Below are 21,848 nucleotides of genomic sequence, written 5' to 3'. Positions count from 1 at the left end.
TGGATGAAAATTTTCAAATTAGATGAAATTAACCATTTAACTTTAAAAAACTCATGCCCCATAATTTTAACTCGACCCGACCCGTCCCATAAATTTATTTACCCCAACCCTTCTTGAGGAGGCTTTATGGATTCAGGCAGAACAAAGAGGAGAAACGTTAACTCACAGAAATACTTTTGGGGCATTAGGCAAACCCATCAATGCAGGATACTGTTACTCATGAACATAAAATACTGTGTATGTTAACGTGCAGATATCAAAGCACTCTGAACTCAGAATCCAAGGCAACTTTTGGGCAACAAACATAGTATTATCCGCAAAAGGGAGAACTACAAAACCAATTAATCACATATAAAATGATGAATAATCATCACAAAATGTTAAAACTGCCAACAATCGGAATTAAAGAAAATTTTGGAATACTGCCTGCTGAGAAGTTAAAGAAGTTATGAAACTAATAAAGAAAATAAGAATATGAATTGTGTTTATTACTGCAAAATAAGAAAAACGAGGGAGAAGACATCAACAACCATCCATGCAATGCAAAGGTATGCTTTTTGAGAGGAAAATAAAACTGGAAAGACATGAACATATCGTAGGGTCCAACAGTACGGCGGAAAACCAACTGCCTGATGTCAGTTTATCGGTATACATATAAGATATTAAACAATTTAAAAGAAAAATTTAAAATTAAAATATTAATTTTCTCTCACCTTCTTACTAATTTTTTTTTCACATTAATGAACAACTTTCATTGTCATGACTATGATAAATTTTTAAAAATTATTTACAAAATACAAATCTTACAAATAAGTTAATTAAAGTGAATAAATATGTTCGATCCGTGCATCGCACGAACATATATGACTAGTATTATATATAAACGGCTAAGATGGACGAACAATGTCATAGCTGATTGTAGGAAAAAATATTCTAAGTTGTACTATTAACTTTGTCCATTTGGTGCCCTTTTTTGAAGAACATTTATACCCCTTAGTTATTGCTTTATTACTGTAGATAACCTTGGTGTTCTGGTAAATTTAGTACACTTTGAGAAGCTTTTAATTTATTTTATCCAAAAAATCAACTGCCTGATGTCATGTTGATAGTAGATAGCAGCTTTGTATGCAGGCACGTTTACACGCCTTTTTCTTAGCCTAAAACTCTTTTTTCTTTGGAGTTTTCTTTTCACCAGCTTAGGCCATAACTCTCCAATCCACATTAGTAGTTGCCTTCTCATAGACAGACTATTGGCCTCTTTATAGGGCCGGACATAAATATCGAAAATCGAAAAATCGAATCAAACAGAATCAAAACTTCAACAAACCGAACCGAACCGAACTAATTTGGTTCGGTGTCCACCTTCAAAAAACCGAAACCGAAATAGCCGAACCGAAGTTTGATAAAACCGAACACACACCGAAATTTAATACATTACCCAAAAAAATTAAAATAGTCCAGGCCCATTAAGTTTAAAGCCAAAAAAACCCAATTGTAACAAGCCCTCTTTTGCATTTGTATCCCTAATTTTCTACTTCAATTGAGAAAATCAAATATGTTAAGGAAGACAACTAAGATGTGTCTTTAGGATTAATGTATGTCCTTTATGTGTTTTCTTAATTATTCTTACGGTATGCATATAACACCTAGTAATCCTATATCATGGTTATAGTTTTCTATTCTTGTATATCCTGTTTATTTGATTTTGATTTCAATTTATTAGTTTTATGTTTTATTGCTTTTGAGAATATGAATTAGTGTCAAGGGAATCGCTTCTAATATCATATCAAAACAATCGAATTGAAAAAACCGAAACCGAACCGAACTTTAAAAAACCGAAACCGAAAGAACCTAACCGAACTAGTTGGGTTCGGTGTTCGGTATCCACCTTCAAAAAACTGAACCCGAAATAGCCAAACCGAAGTTTGATAAAACCGAACCGCAAAAACCGAACGCCCACCCCTACCTCTTTATATCCAGAACAGAAAAGACTTAAATATGCTATCGAACTATTGAAAATGATTTATTTATGCTACTCGTCAATAGTGTGGCTCATTTATGCCATCGACCTATCAGGAATGGCTCATCCACGCTATTTTTCAATAAAGTCGGTTTTACAATACTAGATATGACACTTGATCACCAATTAGAGGTTCACGTCATTTAATTAAACCAGCACAAATTAAATCCTAAATTAAACTAAAACCCGACCCGCAAATCTGTGCTGGTTTAATTAAACGACATGAACCTCTAATTGGAGGCCAAGTGTTATATTTGGTATTGTAAAACCTGCGTTAATGAAAAATGGCATGGATGAGCCATTGCTGATAGTTCGATGGCATAAATGAGCCAAACTATTGACGAGTGGCATAAATGAGTCATTTTTGATAGTTCGATGACATATTTGAGCCTTATTCGTATCCAAAATTCAAAATTATTGGCTTCTTTTTATGCGGATATTCGGTCCAACTTATATCAAAGCTTTAAAAATAAAAACATGTGAAAAACAAAAAATAATAAAAAGGCTAAAACGATGAAGTAAATAAATAAAAGGGACATATTTAAACCCCAACTCCTATATTACTCATTTTTTTCAATTTGTTTGGTTTGATTGGGAATACGAGGTCAACTTAACTAATGTTCAGTTCGAATTCCGAAATAGAATTTTCGAAAGTTTTAAAATAAATTTTACTTATTTACAAACTTCATTTTAAAGTTTTTACATTTTAGTTTCGGTCTTATAGGGATATTTGAATTTCTTTTCGATTTAGTTATTGAACTCTACTTAGTGTAGTTATAACTAAATCGACGGTACATCAAACACCTTTGATAGTATAATGCAACGATAGTTAGAATTTTTTTAAGGTAATTACAACACTTTAATGAAAGACCATAGATAAACTAGAAAATCAAATTAACCATACTAGGCCCGTGCATTGCACAGGCATCCGTTGCTAGTTATTACTTATGTGTCGTTCCCTTCACCTTTCAAGTTCAATTGGTTAGATGTATCAATTTTCAAGGGCCTTTTAATTATAGGTGACAAATGGATTTTAAAATTGAGTTGGGGTAACTCTAGTTTTTTTAATTGAGTAAAGGTGATAAACTTTGGATTAGTGATTAGAGAAATTTGACTCACCCCAAAGTTATATTTTTAACACTTTGACCCCAAGCTTTATTTTTTACACTTTGCCCCCAAGTTTTATTTTTAACACTTTGACCCAACCCATATAAACCCTACAGAGCCAAAAAAAATGCGCCAAATTTTCTGTTTGTCTGTGTCGTTTCCACCATTTTTGGCTCTTCTTTTTTTCTTCGTTTCTTCTTCTTGCTTCTTCTTCTTACTTCTTCTTCTAATTCTGCTGCTCGTTTCTTCTTCTTCTTCTTCTTATTCTTCTTCTTCTTGACTGGATTTTGCTCAAGAAAGAAAAAAACAAGACCACCTGAATTTGCAATTTTTTGATTGGATTTCATTCGTGTAGCACCGGGAATTACTTCATAACTCATTCCATTGTTCTGCTTTCTTCTTCTTCTGCTGCTTTCTTCTTCTTCTTCTTCTTCTTCTTCTTCTTCTTCTTCTTCGTCCGCCATTGTTGCTCAAGAAATAAAAAACTGTGACCACCCGATTTTGCAATTTTTTGACTAGATTTTGTTGGTGTAGCACTGGCAATTACTTCATAAGTGTTTTCCGCTCATTTGGTAAGTACAACAACATTGTTTTATTTCCATTTTTCACCTGGGTATAAATCTACTGATTTTCCAACAACTTACAGTAGCTGTTGTAGTTGTTGCAACATATAATGTGGTTGTTGCAACTTCTACAACAGATTATGAAGTTGTTGTAATTGTTAAATAAATAACCTGCAACAACTGAGTGAGTTGTTGCAATAGGTATTCCACTTGTTGCAACAACTTAACAATCTGTTGGAGTCAGCTTCAGTTTTTGTCTGAAACAGAACCCAAAAAACTGAAGCCGCTTCCAACAGATTATTGACTTGCTGCAACAAGTTGTATAGTTGTTGCAACAGGTGTTCCACTTGTTGCAACAACTCAACTATCTGTTGGAGTCAGCTTCAATTTTTGTCTGAAACGTAACCTAAAAAACTGAAGCTACTTCCAACAGATTATTGACTTGCTGCAACAAGTTGTATAGTTGTTGCAATAGGTGTTCCATTTGTTGCAACAACTCAACTATCTGTTGGAGTCAGCTTCAGTTTTTGTTTGAAACAGAACCCAAAAAACTGAAGCTGCTTCCAACAGATTATTGACTTGCTGCAACAAATTGTATAGTTGTTGCAACAGGTGTTCCACTTGTTGCAACAACTCAACTATCTGTTGGAGTCAGCTTCAGTTTTTGTCTGAAATAGAACCCAAAAAACTGAAGCTGCTTCCAACAGATTACTGACTTGCTACAACAAGTTGTATAGTTGTTGCAACAGGTGTTCCACTTGTTGCAACAACTCAACTATCTGTTGGAGTCAGCTTCAATTTTTGTCTGAAACAGAACCCAAAAAACTGAAGCTGACTCCAACAGATTAGTGACTTGTTGTAACAATTTTATTACTTGTTGCAACAAGTAGTCCACTTGTTCCAACAAGTCAATAATCTGTTGGAACAACTGCTACAAATGTTTCATTTTGTTATAGATTGGTATGTACTCTCATGACTAATTTTTTGTTAAACAAAATATCTTCAGGTACCTCGAACACCACTAATGGGGGACTCAATAATAATAGGGGTTGATTGCCATGGTGAATGGATCAAGAAGAACAATCGATATATTTGGCGATGGAAGGGTAGTGACACATTAGAGACGATAGTGATGACTGTCCAAAGAGATGTTATGTTCGATGATTTTGTGAACCTAATCATCACCTATTGCGAATTAACTTGTGAACCAAAAGATCTTGCCATCACTTACATGCACAACTTTTTTGAAAATCAGAGGGTCTTGCCATTTAAGATAACTGATCAGGTTCGTTTGCGTGCTTATTTGAATGATGTAGCTAGGCCCATTTTAAGGGTATACGTTGTTGGAAGCCCGGTAGAGAACCACAATTTAACTCAAGGCCAACAAGATGTGTTAAATGATGAATTAGATGGGGTGGATGTGGATATCCCAGATAATGGAAATGTGGCTGACCCGATTCCTATACCCGAAGTTACGAGCAATACATTGGGCACTACACAATCAATACAATCTAGCCATGTTCAAGATGATGAAACAGGTTTTTATAAAGGAATGTCATTCAAGAACAAGGAAGAACTAGCCACTTGGTTGAAACTTGCTTGCTTGAAGAAAGATTTTAGAATCAAGAAGGTGATTAATTCGCGTACTGTGTATTGCTTCAGATGTGTACATCCGGAGTACAAGTGGTGGCTTAGGGCTGTGAAGCTTTTAAGTTCTGACAGATTTTGTATCAGAACTTACATAAAGCATCACACATGTGGTTCTGAGCACATTACGAGCCATAATCCACACGCTACTATGAAAGTCATTGGTGAATACTTCAAAGATAAATTTCCTTACGGTAAAGGCCCATCTACAAAAGATATGAGTCAATCAATCCGTACAGATTTGGGTTGTAAGGTAAGTTATTGGAAGGTCTGGAAGGGCATGGAGATTGCAAAGGCTTTGACAAGGGGGACATATGAGCACAAGTATGCGGTTCTTGATGCGTACCGTTATATGCTTCGTTCTGCAAATCCAGGAAGTAAGACGGCATTGAAGGTTGATGAAAATGGGAAGTTCAAGTACTTTTTTGTAGCCTATAAGGCTTGGATGCTTGGTTTTGCGCAAATGAAAAAAGTCATAGCTGTCGATGGGACATTCTTAAGGAGCAAGTACGAAGGAGTGTTGTTGTTAGCAGTTGCACAAGATGCGGAGAATCATATTTTTCCAGTGGCATTTTGTGTGCTGGACAAGGAGTGTGATGCTTCGTACAAATATTTTTTTGAATAAATGAGAAGCTATATAGAGGATACCCCTGAGTTGTGCATAATTTCTTATAGACATCCAAGTATCAAAAAGGTGGTTTCAATTGTCTTCCCTACATGTCATTATGGTTTTTGCATGAGGAACCTAGGGGAAAATCTGAGAACCACCTTTCACAATGGGGCGGTCGTATCTCAATTTTATAAAGCAGCAAAAGCGTACAATATTGATGTCTTCAATGACCATTTCAATCAAATCAGAGATTTGGTTCCTGGGGCCGCCGAACATCTTGAACGTGCTGGATTCCACAGATGGAGCAAGGCATTCTGCCCCGGAAATAGGTATTTTCACATTTCTGTTTCCAACAAGTAACGTATCTGCTGCAACTAATAGGTAACTTGTTGCGGCAGATATTGTACTTGTTGTGATTTTTGACACAGCTGAGCCTCGGCCACATGTTCCAACACTAATATGTTTGTTTTGTCAGGTATGATTTTATGACGACAAACGCTGCTGAGTCGGTAAACTCAATGTTCAATGTTGAAAGAGAATTTCCCATTACTGCTCTATTTGATTCCATAAACAGGAGGTTTACTGAGAAATTTCATGAGAGGCGTATGGAGTTCATCGACTCACCAACCATCTTTGTTCCCTTAATGGAAAAAAAAGTATCAAAATTTGTCAACTTGGGTAATAAGTTATTGGCCCATCAAATTGCCAACTACAAGTTCAGCGTCATCGGCCACAGTTCAGTTGCAACAGTCGATCTGCAAAGAATATCTTGTACTTGTAGAGTTTTTGACCTGGACAAAATACCTTGCCCACATGTTATGGCAGCGCTTCGAGTCCAATATGGTGAAGACTTTGGAAGGCGGATTTATGACTACTCATCTCCATATTACAGGGTGGAGAATTACATAATTTCATACTGTGAGGATATGAATCCTGTGCCTTCTGAAGAATCTTGGGAAGTTCCTATGGAGATTTTAGAGAGAGAAATACCTCCTCCACATGTTGATCCGAGCAAACCGGGCAGAAAACGGACAAACAGGAGGCGTGGAATCGGGGAATCACTTGCAACGAGGAAAAACAAATGCTCCATATGCAAAACAGCTGGCCATAAAAAAACTACATGCCTAAACCGAATTGTTCCCTAGTTGTTAAATTTGCAATGTCTTGTAATAATAATTACTATTTTTTGTGTTTGTGAAATTGGAATTTCTGACATTTTTATGTTGTTTCTGTTAGTAAAATTGGTTTAAATGATATGTTGATCTTGCTCAAATCACCAATGTATGTTCTGTGGTTTTGCAATTTCTGAACAGTTTTCACCAAGTAAAAATTCTGTTGCAACAGCTGTGTAACTTGTTGGGATTTTGCTAACCAGATTATGTACTTGTTGCAGCAACTAACTTAACTTGGTTTTCCAACAAGTGACATGACTTGTTATAGTAAGTTCGTATAGTGTTTTGAGTTTTTAGAACAAATGGAATGAGCTGTTGCAGAAAGTCCTTAACTTGTTTCATCCAACAAATAGAATGAGTTGTTTCATCCAACAAGTGATATGACTTGTTCAACAGCTATGTTACCTACTGCAACAGATTATGTACTTGTTGCAACAGGTTAAACAATTGCTGCAACAGATTATGTACTTGTTGCAACAGGTTATGCAACTGCTGCAACAGATTATGCAATTGTTGCAGCAGATTATGTAATTGCTGCAACAGATTATGCAATTGTTGCAGCAGATTATGTAATTGCTGCAACAGATTATGAAATTGCTGCAACAACTAGGATATAAGTCACATATGTTTAGTTATTAACAGAGGGAACCAATGATATTTAGTGTTAAACAAAGGGATTCAATGATATTTAGTGATCAATATATTTATCTACTAACATCCTTAATGGATTAGACAGTAATTTCATTGATTTGATGGGAAATTCTAACCGTGTACTTCCCAAATCAAGTGATCGTTGGTGTAATTTGATGAGAACTACTTGATTCACCCATATTTAGGTGTAAACAACAAAAACCAATGATATTTATTGTTTATTAAATGTTCCTAACCAATTTGATGGTATTCTGAGTCAGGTCATATGATCAACTAAGCGTATACTTCCCAAATCGAGTGATCGTTGGTGTAATTTGATGAGAACTAATTGATTCACCCATATTTAGGTGTAAACAACGAAAACCAATGATATTTATTATTTATTAAATGTTCCTAACCAATTTGATGGTATCTTGAGTCAGGACATATGATCAACTAAGCGTATACTTCCCAAATCGAGCGATCGTTGGTGTAATTTGATGAGCTCTACTTGATTTACCCATATTTAGGTGTAAACAATGAAAACCAATGATATTTATTATTTACTAAATGTTCCTAACCAATTTGATGGTATTCTGAGTCAGGACATATGATCAACTAAGCGTATACTTCCCAAATCGAGCGATCGTTAGTGTAATTTGATGAGAACTAATTGATTCACCCATATTTAGGTGTAAACAACGAAAACCAATGATACTTATTGTTTACTAAATGTGAAGCTTTTAAACAAGTTACTCATCCGTTACAACAGATAATGCACTTGTTGCAACATATTAGTAACTTGTTGCAACAACTAACCTATCTGTTGCAACATATTACAAACTTGTTGCAACAGATGGGTTAGTTGTTGCAATTTCTTCAACAATTGAAAGATTTGTTGCAACAACTGACTCATCTGTTGCAACAGATCACAAACTTGTTGCAACAGATTATCAACTTGTTGCAACTTCTAAAATAGCAGTTAGATTTATCGCAACAACTAACCCATATGTTGCAACAACTGAACCATCTGTTGCAACAAATTTACATCTTGTTGCAACAACTGATGCATCTGTTGCAACAGATCACAAACTTGTTGCAACAGATTATCAACTTGTTGCAACTTCTTCAACATCAGTTAGATTTGTCGCATCAACTGACGCATATGTTGCAACAATTGAACCATCTGTTGTAACAAATTTACATCTTGTTGCAACAACTGACGCATCTGTTGCAACAGATCACAAACTTGTTGCAATAGATTATCAACTTGTTGCAACTTCTTCAACATCAGTTAGATTTGTCGCAACAACTGACCCATATGTTGCAACAACTGAACCATCTGTTGCAACAAATTACAAACTTGTTGCAACAACTTACTCATCCGTTGTAACAGATTACAAACTTGTTGCAACAGATGGGTTAGTCGTTGCAACTTCTTCAACATCAGTTAGATTTGGCGCAACAACTGACCCATATGTTGCAAAAACTGAACCATCTGTTGCAACAAATTACAAACTTGTTGCAACAACTTACTCATCTGTTGCAACATATTAAAAACTTGTTGCAACAGATGGGTCAGTCGTTGCAACTTCTTCAACAACTGTTAGATTTTGTGACTTGTTTAAAACTACTGAAACCACTGAACATAATGTATTGAACACAACTTAAATAATGAACATCTAATATATACTTAACAAAATGTCTTAGTAAAAGTACTGAACACCTAATATAGACTTAAATTATATAATGTCATAAAAAAACTCCTAATATATACTTAAATTGTTCAACAGGCCACATTTTGGCTCCAAAAAACGCAAAATCAATGAACTGTTTATCAACCCATCTTAGGGCTCCAACACCTTTTCAATGACGCCTAATGCCCATCTCCATTGCATCCTACCTACAGAGTTGTCGCTGATTAGACTTTCGGGTTTTGTCACAGTTATGCCGGTAAGCAAAGCCTCCATAAAAGCAATTGACCACGAACCACATGCCTTACCAGTGACATTGCGGGGGAGATTCTGTAGCCTATTGAATTCCCAAGATTCATTGAGTAACTTTGCAGGCAAGTGTGCCAACATTCCACTCTGTTGTAATAACTTGGGCCACAATTCCATTACCGGCTCCATGAAACAAAAGAAATCAGATTCTTCATAGACAGGAACGTTGCAGTCATACACATTTACCACTCCCTCTTCAATCATGAACTCGAGAGTGACAAAATGTGTGGCATTAATATTCATCACTATTAAAACCCTCTTTGCACCAGCCCACGAGCAGCCTCCCGGTTAGGATCTGACACCCCTACAATAATCGACCATATCATCATCCCACTTGAATTCAGCAAGTCTAACCTTCAGAGACACGACAATTGGAACTGTACTCTCTTTTGTCAATTCTGCGTACCTCTTGGACATGTTGTTGTAAAAGTTGAGGTCCAGGATTATGTCAGTGGAATCATAGTACTCGGGGAAATTAATTTGCCTCATACGCATTAGAAGAAAGACTTCATCTACATACTAAAGTAAAAGTAGTAAAACAGTTAGTTACTTGGTGCAACAGATTCAACAGATTATCTACTTGTTGCAAGAGCTAGTTAACTTGGTGCAGCAGATTCAACAAAATAAAGGAACTGTTGCAACAGCTAGTTAACTTGTTGCAACAGCTAATTAACTTGGTGCAGCAAATTCAACAAAATAAAGGAACTGTTGCAATAGCTAGTTAACTTGTTGCAACAGATTATCTACTTGTTGCAACAGCTAGTTAACTTGGTGCAGCAGATTCAACAAAATAAAGGAACTGTTGCAACAGCTAGTTAACTTGTTGCAACAAATTATCTACTTGTTGCAACAACATACTGAATTAGATAAATATATACAAGTGTTGAAACTTACCCAATCCTCCCACTAAATTTCCATGCTTGTCAGAGCCTTGAAGTCTGCTGCTCCAAATTCATGCATTGAGTACATGGTTCTCCCACTCTTTTTGGACTTGATTGCAGTCTCAACCTTTTTATTTCTTTGGGCATGTACGGGCTTGAAAATGTCCACCTTTTTTAGCACTTTTGGCCCAACATCAAGAAGAGGAGTCTCAATTGACTTACTAGGAGTAGCAACAGATCTTCTTGATCTAACTGATGCAAGTGCCTTGGCAATTGCTTTGCCCCTCCTCCGAGCATGAACAGGAGTATAAGGTGAGGAAAGATTCTTTGATGGTTTGATACCCCTCTTGGATATCAACCTCTGCATAGAAGTGTTTGTGGCTTCCTGCACCAATTCCTCCACCTTTCTAATCAAATTATCCATTTTGTCCTTGCAAGTGGTGCACTCACAAGCACATGAGGGCACCTTAGAAGTACCGACACCAACATCAACAAATCTTCTACCACTCAATCCACCACTACTAAAATTACCACCAAATCTGAAAAAATCACTCAATCCAGGAACTGGGGTAAATCCACCAATATTAGCATCATCATCTCTTAATTTTTCCCCAGCAATACTTGCTGGAACATCACCACCACCACCACCAACAACATCAACAGGCTGAACACCACCACTAACAACATCAGCACCACCAACAGCATCAACAGCAACATCACCACCAACACCACCAACAACATGACCACCACCACCAGCTACAACATCATCAACCCTAGTGATGGCTGTCACTCCAGCCAATTCCCCTTTGAACCCATCAATCAATCTGTCAGGCACAAATTCTATGGGAACAAAGGTGACAAGGCATGGCATCTCCAACTCTCTTATTGTTGGGACAAGCCATGGGTTCACAACCTACAACAAAAAAGTTGATATATCATAATGGTGCTAAATCATAAAAAGAAAAACCTATTTAAAACAAGTTAACAGGTTGTTGCAAAAGGTTACACATTTGTTGGGTAATGTCCAACAGATAGGTAACTTGTTGCAGCAGGTATCTCATCTGTTGAAAAATTTCCAACAGATGGGTAACTTGTTGCAGCAGGTTGCTCATCTGTTGGATATTATACAACAGATTAGTAATTTGTTGCAACAGATTATTGTACTTGTTGTAAAAACTTACTGTAATAGATTCAAAAGTTATCAAATTAGTAAATAAAGTGATATGTTGCAACAGCTGTGGTACTTGTTGGAAATTGTCCAACAGATTGTCAACTTGTTGCAGCAGGTTTATCATCTGTTGGACATTTTCCAACAGATGGGTAACTTGTTTCAGCAGGTTACTCATCTGTTGTAAAAAACTAGTTGCATGTTATAACAGATTCATCTGTTGGGTAACTTGTTGCAACAGGTTAATTATCTGTTGGACATTGTCCAACAGATGCATAACTTGTTGCAACAGATGAATGTGTTGTTGCAACACCTAGTCATCTGTTGTGTTCTAATGCTTACAGCTTCCTTAGAGGGGTTGAAAAGGTCAACACTCAATTTTGTGTTGTTCTTGGCAGTGAGCCATATAAGAATTCTTGGATAGGTAACTTCTTTGGAGTATTCCTTGACTTGATGCCTGAGGTGAGGAATGGCTTCAAATGCCCAAGCCTAGAAAAAAAAGATGCCATCAAAAATCAAAATAGTGATTGAAATAAAAAAAAAAGGGTAAAACATTAAAGAAAATTTACCATGAAAGCCCAAGGGAAGCCATATAGGTTTTGTGTCTTCCCCGTTGGCTTCAAATCCTTTATCAAATATTCAACAATCAAGCTAAAGCTTTGAAAACCCCAGGCATAGTTGTTGAAGGCATCATAGTCCTTAGCAAGTTTAATCAATCCAAGTGGTATGTTGTAGTTTACGTCTCTTGCCTAAAGAACACTATGCACAAACCAAACTAAGCACAGTGCCTCCTTGTGCTTTTTTGAGAAAGTTTTGGACTCCAAGTCTTGCAATAATTTCTTTTGAGTGTAGCTCTTTCCCACTAAGTTTACCAAAGAGACATTATTCTTAGCTTTGGAACCCTTTGCTTTCTTGTCTGCCTTGGGCGTCCGGGCTGGCTTGGTTAATACAACAGTAGGAAGAGGCTCATAAGGATAACATCTCAATCCAGTAACTATGGCAAACTCCTTCATGCCAAAGCAAACCGGCATGCCACAGTAATTGATCCAAATCTCATCCTTTCTAACACAAATAATCTTATGCTTCAAAAGCTCAGAAACCACTGTCATTTGAAATCGGGCACTGGTATCTTCAGGAAAATCTAAATAGAGCCCAAAGCAGCTAGCCCTAAAGAAATTCTCCAACCCCTGCTGCCAGAGAATGCCCCTGAAGGTGTCAAAGCCCTTGCCCATGGTTGATCTAACCACAAAATCACCAGACAAATCCTTATTTCCATTCAGCGGCATCGTCACGCCGTACTTTTCAATGCTGAAACTCTTGACGACCTCCTCAATCGAAGGCTATTGGGATCTGTGGCAATACTAGAAGACTCAACAAGATTGGCATCCACATTATGTTTCCTTTTTCTTCTTAACTCAGCCAAGATCTGATCTGTTGATTCTTCTTCTTCATTACCATTTTCAGTTTCTGCATCTTCTTCACCTCCTTCATCCCCTTCATATCCTTCTTCTTCATCTCCTTCAGCATTTTCTTCATTTTCTTCATCTCATTCAGCAGATTTTTCATCATCTTTTTCACTTTCTTCTCTAGTTTCTTCACTTTGTTCATTTTTATCACTTTCTTCTTCATGCCCAACAGAGGTTTCGTGGGTTTCCTCTCTTTCTAAAGCCCCAGTTTCACTAACTCTTTCCTCATTTGTTGATTGACAAATAGCAGTCACAAGTTTATCTAATGGTGTTTGCACCTTAGCTCTTTTACTACTTTCTCCCTCAGTTGGTTTCTCTCATTTTCTTTTAATTGGAGCCATTTTATCTACACACAGGAGATAAAAAAATAGTTTTAATTGGTTAGTGCAACATTCAAAGTAAAAAGGGAAAAGGAATATGTTGCAACAAGTAATCAGTTGTTGCAACAGATTAATAATATGTTGCAACAAAATACGAAGTTGTTGCAACAACTTATTACTTGTTGCAGCAGAATCTTAATCTGTTGGAAATAGAAAAATAGTTGCAACAGCTTAGCAACTGTTTTGATTTTTTACAACAGCTTGTTAATATGCTACAACAACTGCTTCAGTTGCTGCAAAAACCTCAACAATTGTTTTGATTTTATCCAGCAGCTGTTGGATAAAATCAAAACTTTTCCTAAACCATAGCATGACAGCAACAACAACAGCAAAAACATCTAAATTTAACTACAAAACATCTATATTTCACTACAAACACACAAACACACAACCATCACAAATCTCACTCACAACTTAAACAAAATACACCAAATAGGATTTTTTTAAACCATGCAACCTCAGCAGATGCTTGCAACTGTCAAACAAGTGCTGAATTTGCTGCAACAGTAACAACAACAGCAAAAACATCTAAATTTAACTACAAAACATCTATATTTCACTAAAAACACACAACCATCACAAATCTCACTCACAACTTAAACAAAATACACCAAAACCATGAAACCTCAACAGATGTTTGCAACTGTCAAACAAGTGCTGAATTTGCTGCAACAGGTAACCTCAGTTGTTGGAAAACATCAACAAAATTGCAAGCCTTTTTTTTTTTTCGAAATAACAAGGAGAAAAAGAACAAAAACAACACCAAAAACCATAATTTCACAACCACAACCACTATTTACAAACTCACAAACCCCAACAAGTGCAACAAATACATGAAACTACAACAAAACAAACAACTTTCAAGAAAAACCCATGCTCTTCTTGATCTTCTCTAACCAAAATCATCATTTTCACACTCTGATTTCAAAACCCTAACTTTTGAACCAAGTGAAAAAAAAAAGTTTACCTGAGAATGAATAGACAAGCAACAACAATGGAGAGAGAGAGAGAAAAATGAGCAGCAGCAGCAGCAATGGAGAGAGAGGAACGAGCAACAACAATAGTGGTCACTGGTCGCCAGTTTTTTACAGCAGCAACGGAGAGAGAGAGAGAGAGAGAGAGATGAACTGAACTGCTCTTTTTTTTTTTTTGAAATAAAATGAAGTAGTTGGGGTCGTGGGGGAAGTGGGTTGGAAGGAGTTTTTGTATAATGTGTGTGGGTTAGAAGAAGGTTTTGTATAATGTGTATGGGCTTTTGTGTATTTTGTAAACGATTATAAGTTTTAAAAATTATAATTCAGTCCCAATTTAAGTTAATCACATTTTTAAGACAAGTTTGACCTTGGCTGGTCAAACTTGTCACCATTTCTAATTACAAGACTTTTTTGTCACCATAAGTTAAATCTTTCCAATTTTCTAGGCCTAGCAAGAACAGCTAACTTAAAATGATGTTTGACACGTGGAAACGACTATTCTTCTGTACACAATTCAGTTCTCTTTGGAGGTAGTCACCGAAGGAATATTTACTAGCTAGCTAGTCTTTTTTTCTTAAATTTTATAATATGACAAATTTACAAGACTCGTTTTTATAAGTCTTGCCTTTAATTTGGTTCGCGGAGTCTTCTTATCCACAGAGCAAGAAGCCAAGGTCGTCTCTTCTGAACCAGTGGTGAAAATTTTATAATATGACAAATTTGCAAGACTCGTTTTTATAAGTCTTGCCTTTAATTTGGTTCGCAGAGTCTTCTCATCCACAGAGCTAGGAGTCAAGGTCGTCCCTCTTGACTCTCCTGAACCAGTGGTGAAGTGGGTCCCTTAGGCATGAGTGACCGCAAGTCTTTGCATTTGATTACTAATATGAAAAATCATAGTACTACTATATATCAGTAAGTTGTTGATCGAACTAGTTTGCACCATCTTGGAAATTCTCAAAAACCCATGGAACTAAAACAAATTATTTGGAGTCCTATTGCTTTTTTTTACGCTTGTGTGCTAATACTGACAGTAGCCACGGCCCAAAGCACCACTAATAGCACCAACACCACCATTACTAAAGCTGCTAACGTCACAAAACCAGGATGCCCTAAGCGGTGTGGGAACGTCACGGTTCCATACCCATTCGGTATTGGCTCAGATTGCGTCTATAATCAGAGGTTCGAGCTCATCTGCAACACATCTGATGATGGTTCTACGAAACCCCTCAGAGGAAACATTGAGGTCTATGATATCTCCGATGCTGAATTGCGCATCTCCAATTCCATCGGTTGGAGATGTTACAATTCCACTGGAGCTGTGAGCGACGAATCGCCCGCTTGGACCAGCTTTTTAGAATCAACTCCATATAGTTTCTCGGCGCTGAACAGGCTTACTGTAGTTGGTTGCGATGACTCTGTTTCCATCACTGGGCCTAATAACTTTGACTATGGCTGCAATACCAGCTGTACTAGCCAAGGCGATGTGATGGAAGGAGTAAGTATGGGGAAGGGCTGCTGCCAAAAACATATACCCAAGGGCTTGGAATACTATAACACAACCATGTCTAGCTCAGGAAACCACACCAATGTTTGGTCGTTTAGTGATTGCGGGTATGCATTTCTAGGCGAGGCAGACCGCTTCCATTTTCGAGGCCTACAGGATCTAAGTGATATTAACTTTTATAAGAGGATTAAGGCTAGGATGCCCATTGTGCTGGACTGGGCCATCGGCACTCTTACTTGCACACAAGCTCAAGAAAGCGAGGATTATGCTTGCAGAGAAAATAGCCAGTGTGTTGATTTCGATATTGATTTTCAAGGCTACCGCTGTAGCTGCAAACCGGGTTTTCTGGGCAATCCATATCTCGCTTCAGGCTGCCAAGGTAGGACGATGTCCCCACTCACATACAAAACCAAAAAAAAAAAAAATCTTAGGAAATACAGATATGTTTCCACAGAAAATATATTTTTAAAATTCGGTGTTTGATTTCTGAGTAGTAAATAGTTTCTGATAATTATATACTAAGAATTAATACTACTTCCTTCGTTTCAATTTATGCGGTCAATTTGAATAATCTTGCAAGCTAAATGGAATTATATCAACTCAATACTTTAAAATTAAAATTGAGATATTCAAAAAGTACTATAAGTTACAATTATTTTCATGACAATATGATGAAACAATACATTTTAAAATGTTGATCAAAGTTCACATAATTTGAATCTAGAAAAGCCAAAAATGTACATAAGTTGTGACAAAGGGAGGAATAAGCAAGGGATGTGCTAGGATGGAGGAACTTCGCTAGGGATTAATGGCAAAAACAAGACTCTCTTCTAACCAGGGATAATATTAGATAAAACAATCAGTAAATAAAAAGGTTACTCAATTTCGCATTGTATAAAAGCAAATTTAACCCCTTGTTCCCATAGAGTATGATTTTCAGTTGTTTCATTTTCATAAAATGAAAAAACATTTTACAAGAAGTGAAAGTTGCTTTATGCTTCTTTCGATCATCAACTCTCATTCTTTGATACAACACATTTATTTGATTTTCTCAGATATTGATGAATGTGTTGATCCAAGCACCAATCCTTGTGAAAATAACTGCACAAACACCCCCGGGAGTTATATTTGTTCTTGTCCTAATGGATATACCGGTGATGGCAAAAAAGATGGCAGTGGTTGTATTGCTCCCTACACTGCTTGGATAAAGGTCTCTATAGGTAACTATCTTGGAAAATTTTCATAACTACAAATACTAACATTTCCTCAGTTCCATTTTATGTGATGTTTAATTGGGCATAGATTTGAAGATCTTTTTTATTTTTTTTTATTTTTTTGGGATTATTGGTCCAAATTGTCAATAGATATTTGTGTGGTTATAAATAATCTCATGTAAGAATAAAATGATAAGTTTAAAATAAGATTATTTCTAAATACATAAAGATGAAATTCTTTATTAGGTATTTAAATAGACTAAAAAGAAAAGAGTTATCACATAATTTGGACCAGAGGAAATATTATTTTCTATGCTACAAAATGACTAGGAAGCTTGGAGGTCTATTTCAAACTATTTTTGCACACTTATTTGTTGCTGTCTTCGTCCTACTCTTGTTCATTTATATAATATAGAGAATTAACCAAAATTGAATATTACATTTTTCTCTTATATGATAGTACATTATACCCACACCACATATGTGGCAAAGCAGTAATTTTGATTTCCAATATTCTTATGTTTTTTTTAAGGCTTAATACATAAACAGGTCCTCAAACTTGGCCTCAGCTGACAAGTGTGCCCTCCAACTTTGGGTTTGCATAAGTAGGCATCTCAACTTGTATAAAGTTTAAAGTTGAAACGTAAACACAAATGTTGACGTGACATAACTTTTCGAGGTGTACTTTACATAAGTTAAGGTGTCTAGATGATCATTTTGTAAGTTAGAGTGTTCAACTGACAAAGTGGAGACAAGTTGAGGTGCCTCCTTGTGCACACCCAAAGTTGAAGAGAATACTTGTCAGCTGAGGCCAAGTTTGAGGGTCTGTTTATGTAATGTGCCTTTTTTAATAACGAAATAAAATAACTCCAAATTTTGGTATATATGATTGTTATAATCTAAGACCATGAACTGCTCAATTTTTTTCCTCCAAAAAGCCGGACTATGTTTGAATAATACAACACTTCTTTCATGTGTTCGAAACAGCCACTAGGAACAGCAATTCGTTAGCATGTACAAGCAAAAGTAAAGTGAATGTGTAAAATCCTGTATTTTTGATCTAGCTAATCTATATTGACAAATAAAGTTCAATTTCTACATAGGTACCGGAGTTGGCTTTATCTCCCTAGTGGTTGTGATAACTTGGCTCTATTTCAGCATCAAGAAAAGAAAATTGATTAACTCAGGGATAAATTCTTCCAACAAAATGGTGGTTTGTTATTGAAACATAGAATCTCCACTAACGAGGGTGGTGTGAAAGCAACAAAAAAATTTACTGCTGAGGAGCTCAAGAAAGCTACAAACAATTATGCCAATGACAAAATTCTTGGTCGTGGTGGCAACGGTATTGTATATAGAGGTGTGCTACGTGATACTCGTATAGTTGCCATTAAAAAATCTAGAACTGTTGACGAGAATCAAATTGAGCAGTTTATCAATGAGGTGCTTATTCTCACTCAAATCAACCATCGAAACGTGATGAGGCTCTTTGGGTGTTGTTTGGAAGATGGAGTTCCTTTATTGGTTTATGAGTACATCTCTGAAGGAACTCTTTACGAGCACCTTCACAACCAACGTGGAGGGGGTTGGTTAACTTGGCAAAACCATTTGAGAATTGCAGCAGAGATAGCCTCTACACTTGCTTACCTTCATTCATTTGCATCCATGCCTATAATTCATAGGGACATTAAGTCTGCCAACATATTGTTAGATAGTGTTTACACAGCTAAAGTGGCAGATTTTGGAGCTTCAAGGTTAATTCCTCTAGATCAAACACATGTGGCTACATTAGTTCAAGGGACATTTGGGTACTTGGATCCTGAATATTTGTGCACAAGTCAATTGACGGAAAAAAGTGATGTTTACAGCTTTGGTGTAGTTCTAGCAGAAAATTCTAACGGGGTTGAAACCTATTATTAGAGCTAGAAACGATGAACAAAAGAATTTGGCTGATCATTTTGTTTCGTCCATGAATAACAATTGCTTACTTCAAATTCTTGATCTTCCTGTTTTGCGAGAAGGGAATCTTGAGCAACTTCAAAAGATGGCTGAGCTAGTGAAGAGTTGTCTTCAATTGCATGGAGGAGATAGGCCTACAATGAAGGAAGTGGCTGCTGAAATTGAAGGTTTGAGGAAGTTAACTGGAATGCCTTGGTCTAATCAACATGGACAGGAAGAGAATGATCAGGATGAATTATCAAATCTCTACACTGTTTCAATGAATTCCAATGCAAATACCATCAATTTTTCAGAAGAATACACATCGAGTATACTATATCCTAGATAATGACATGTAAAATTGTCTGGTACAGCTGATCCCCAGCTATTATGTGTTTCTTTCATATTAATTGTAGGTTCCTTTCCTCGGGTTGATTTGAAGATGTAAAATGATGAATACAGTTGCTTTTCCCAGAAAGCTAGGATTTGAATGTCATTCTTTGTCCATCAACTTATGGTGCTGGTAAAAGTGCAGAAGCAAGTAAAAACTTAATTCAAACCGGCACCAAATTAATAGATGTTAGATGTGTGATATGTGTTTGCACATAGAATTTTCGCAATTAACTATGGTTAATTAATTCATATTTTCACTTTATTAAATTACTTAACCATGCTTTGTTAAATTGATTTGATGTAAACACTCAATGCAAATAAGAATTTACCCAAAAACAAAGTCACAAATCAAAGACGTCGATGTTCATTTCTTAAGATTCTATGCTGGGGTAAAGAGGAAATATTATATATTACACGAAGTAAGTCTGTATCTTTGCCCAGTGACGGAGCTAAAATTTTTACCAAGGTTCAAAAAGATGAAGTAAACACGCAAAGAAGTCAAAGGAGTTCAACATTTACTATATACACATAAAAAATAATTTTAAACTTATATATATTGTGTAATTTTTCGCCGAAAGGGGTTCGGATTGACCCTTACTAGCTCCGCCCTTGTCTTTACCATTTCTTTTTCTAATTATTGTACAGATTTCAAATGGGTCCACATGCAGAGTTGGAGGTAATAGAAAGTATGGATTCGGTAGAACCCAATATCTTTTGGTTCAAATTCTACCGTTGTCTTAAAAGAATTATATAATAAATATCTGCACTACCTATCTTCAGATCTGAGGAAGCCTCTTTTAATATCATTTATTTGCTATTTCCTTCCAAGAAAAAGTTGAAAGCATTCCCATTCAAACGTCAATTATGAACAACTTCAACTAAAGGTCTCTGCTTGCCATTCAGTACCGGTATTATTGCCTAATGTTTTAAATCGATCAACTAGAAGAGTCTGCATATTGACTGACCATGCAGCGTTATTAAAGACTATAAGCTGCCAGGCTACATCCAGCCAAGAATGCACTACACCTGAGTGGCACTGGCAAAGCTGTAATGAAAACCTCAAAGGGAGCAAGCATATTTGTTGAAGAGTCTCACATCGGATGAAGAAAGGATGGGTGGTCTCCTTATATGGTCTTAGACAATCATCCTCTCGTGAGCTAGCTTTTAGGGTTGAGTTAAGCTCAAGATTCATTTCTTTAATGTGGTATCAGACAGCCCTGGGCGTGAGGTGAGCTGCATTGGATGAATAAGGGATGAGTTATATGGTCTTGGACAATCTTCCCGCATGATCTAGCTTTTGGGGCTGAATTAGGCCTAAATCCTTTTTTTTAATGAATTCCTATTATTTAGATTTTGGTATTAGCTCTCAGGGACTCCAGTTTTCGCATTCAAACATCAACAGATACTATATCTGTTGCACCTCGTAGTCGTGTACGTGAAATCTATTAGGCGTTAGTTGTTTAAGTCTAGACGTGGAGCATTTATCTCATGGTTACGAGGGTTTGAGTTCACATAATAAGCTATGAAAGACTATGAGACCAAGCAAATCAAGGAAAATAAGTTTGTCGAAAATTTTGAAATAGGATTTTGAGTCAACTTTGGAGGGGTATATCTCCATGTATATTAGGAGTTTTTAAGGTGTTTCAAAATCCTAAAATGAAGTTCGTCGAGTCTAGTTTCTAATGCAACAAACCGCTCATCGATAGGACATCAAAGTAAAGAATTATAGACGTTACAAACTGAGCTGACAAAGCAGAAACAGAGCTGCTACAGTACCGCTACAGTAATGCTACAATACCGCCGACCTAGCCACTATAAAAGGGGTTAAAATCCCATTTTTCTTCATCCTAATTCTCCAAAAATTTCCAGAAACTTCAGCCAACAAAAGGGGCTCTTATGTCACAAAGAAGTGAGGATTATGAGTAAAATTCAAGCTACGGAATATTAATCGAGGACCGGACAACGTGTAGTCGCAATGATAATTTCGTTTTGTGTTGGAGTGAGCTTGGAAACAAGTGGATATTGAAGATCTTGCTACTTTAGTAAATATAAGGTATGAATCCTTGAATCTTTTTCTTTATCAACATTGATTAAGGAATAATTGCAAGAATAAAAGTTGTAGTTTGTTGTGTTGGTGTTGTTGGCTTATGGATTGAGGTTTGAAGAGAATTTTGGATG

The 21,848-nt window shown here is 36.5% G+C and overlaps 1 pseudogene; it reads left to right on the top strand.

The window, feature by feature from the left end:
* The first annotated feature begins 15,572 nt into the window (after window positions 1-15,572).
* Window positions 15,573-19,799, top strand: LOC132605302 (wall-associated receptor kinase 2-like; annotated as a pseudogene).
* Window positions 19,800-21,848: the final 2,049 nt, after the last annotated feature.

The sequence above is a fragment of the Lycium barbarum genome, chromosome 8 (genome assembly GCF_019175385.1).
Source record: "Lycium barbarum isolate Lr01 chromosome 8, ASM1917538v2, whole genome shotgun sequence".
Classification (NCBI taxonomy): domain Eukaryota; kingdom Viridiplantae; phylum Streptophyta; class Magnoliopsida; order Solanales; family Solanaceae; genus Lycium; species Lycium barbarum.
This window is presented reverse-complemented; position numbering and strand designations above follow the sequence as displayed.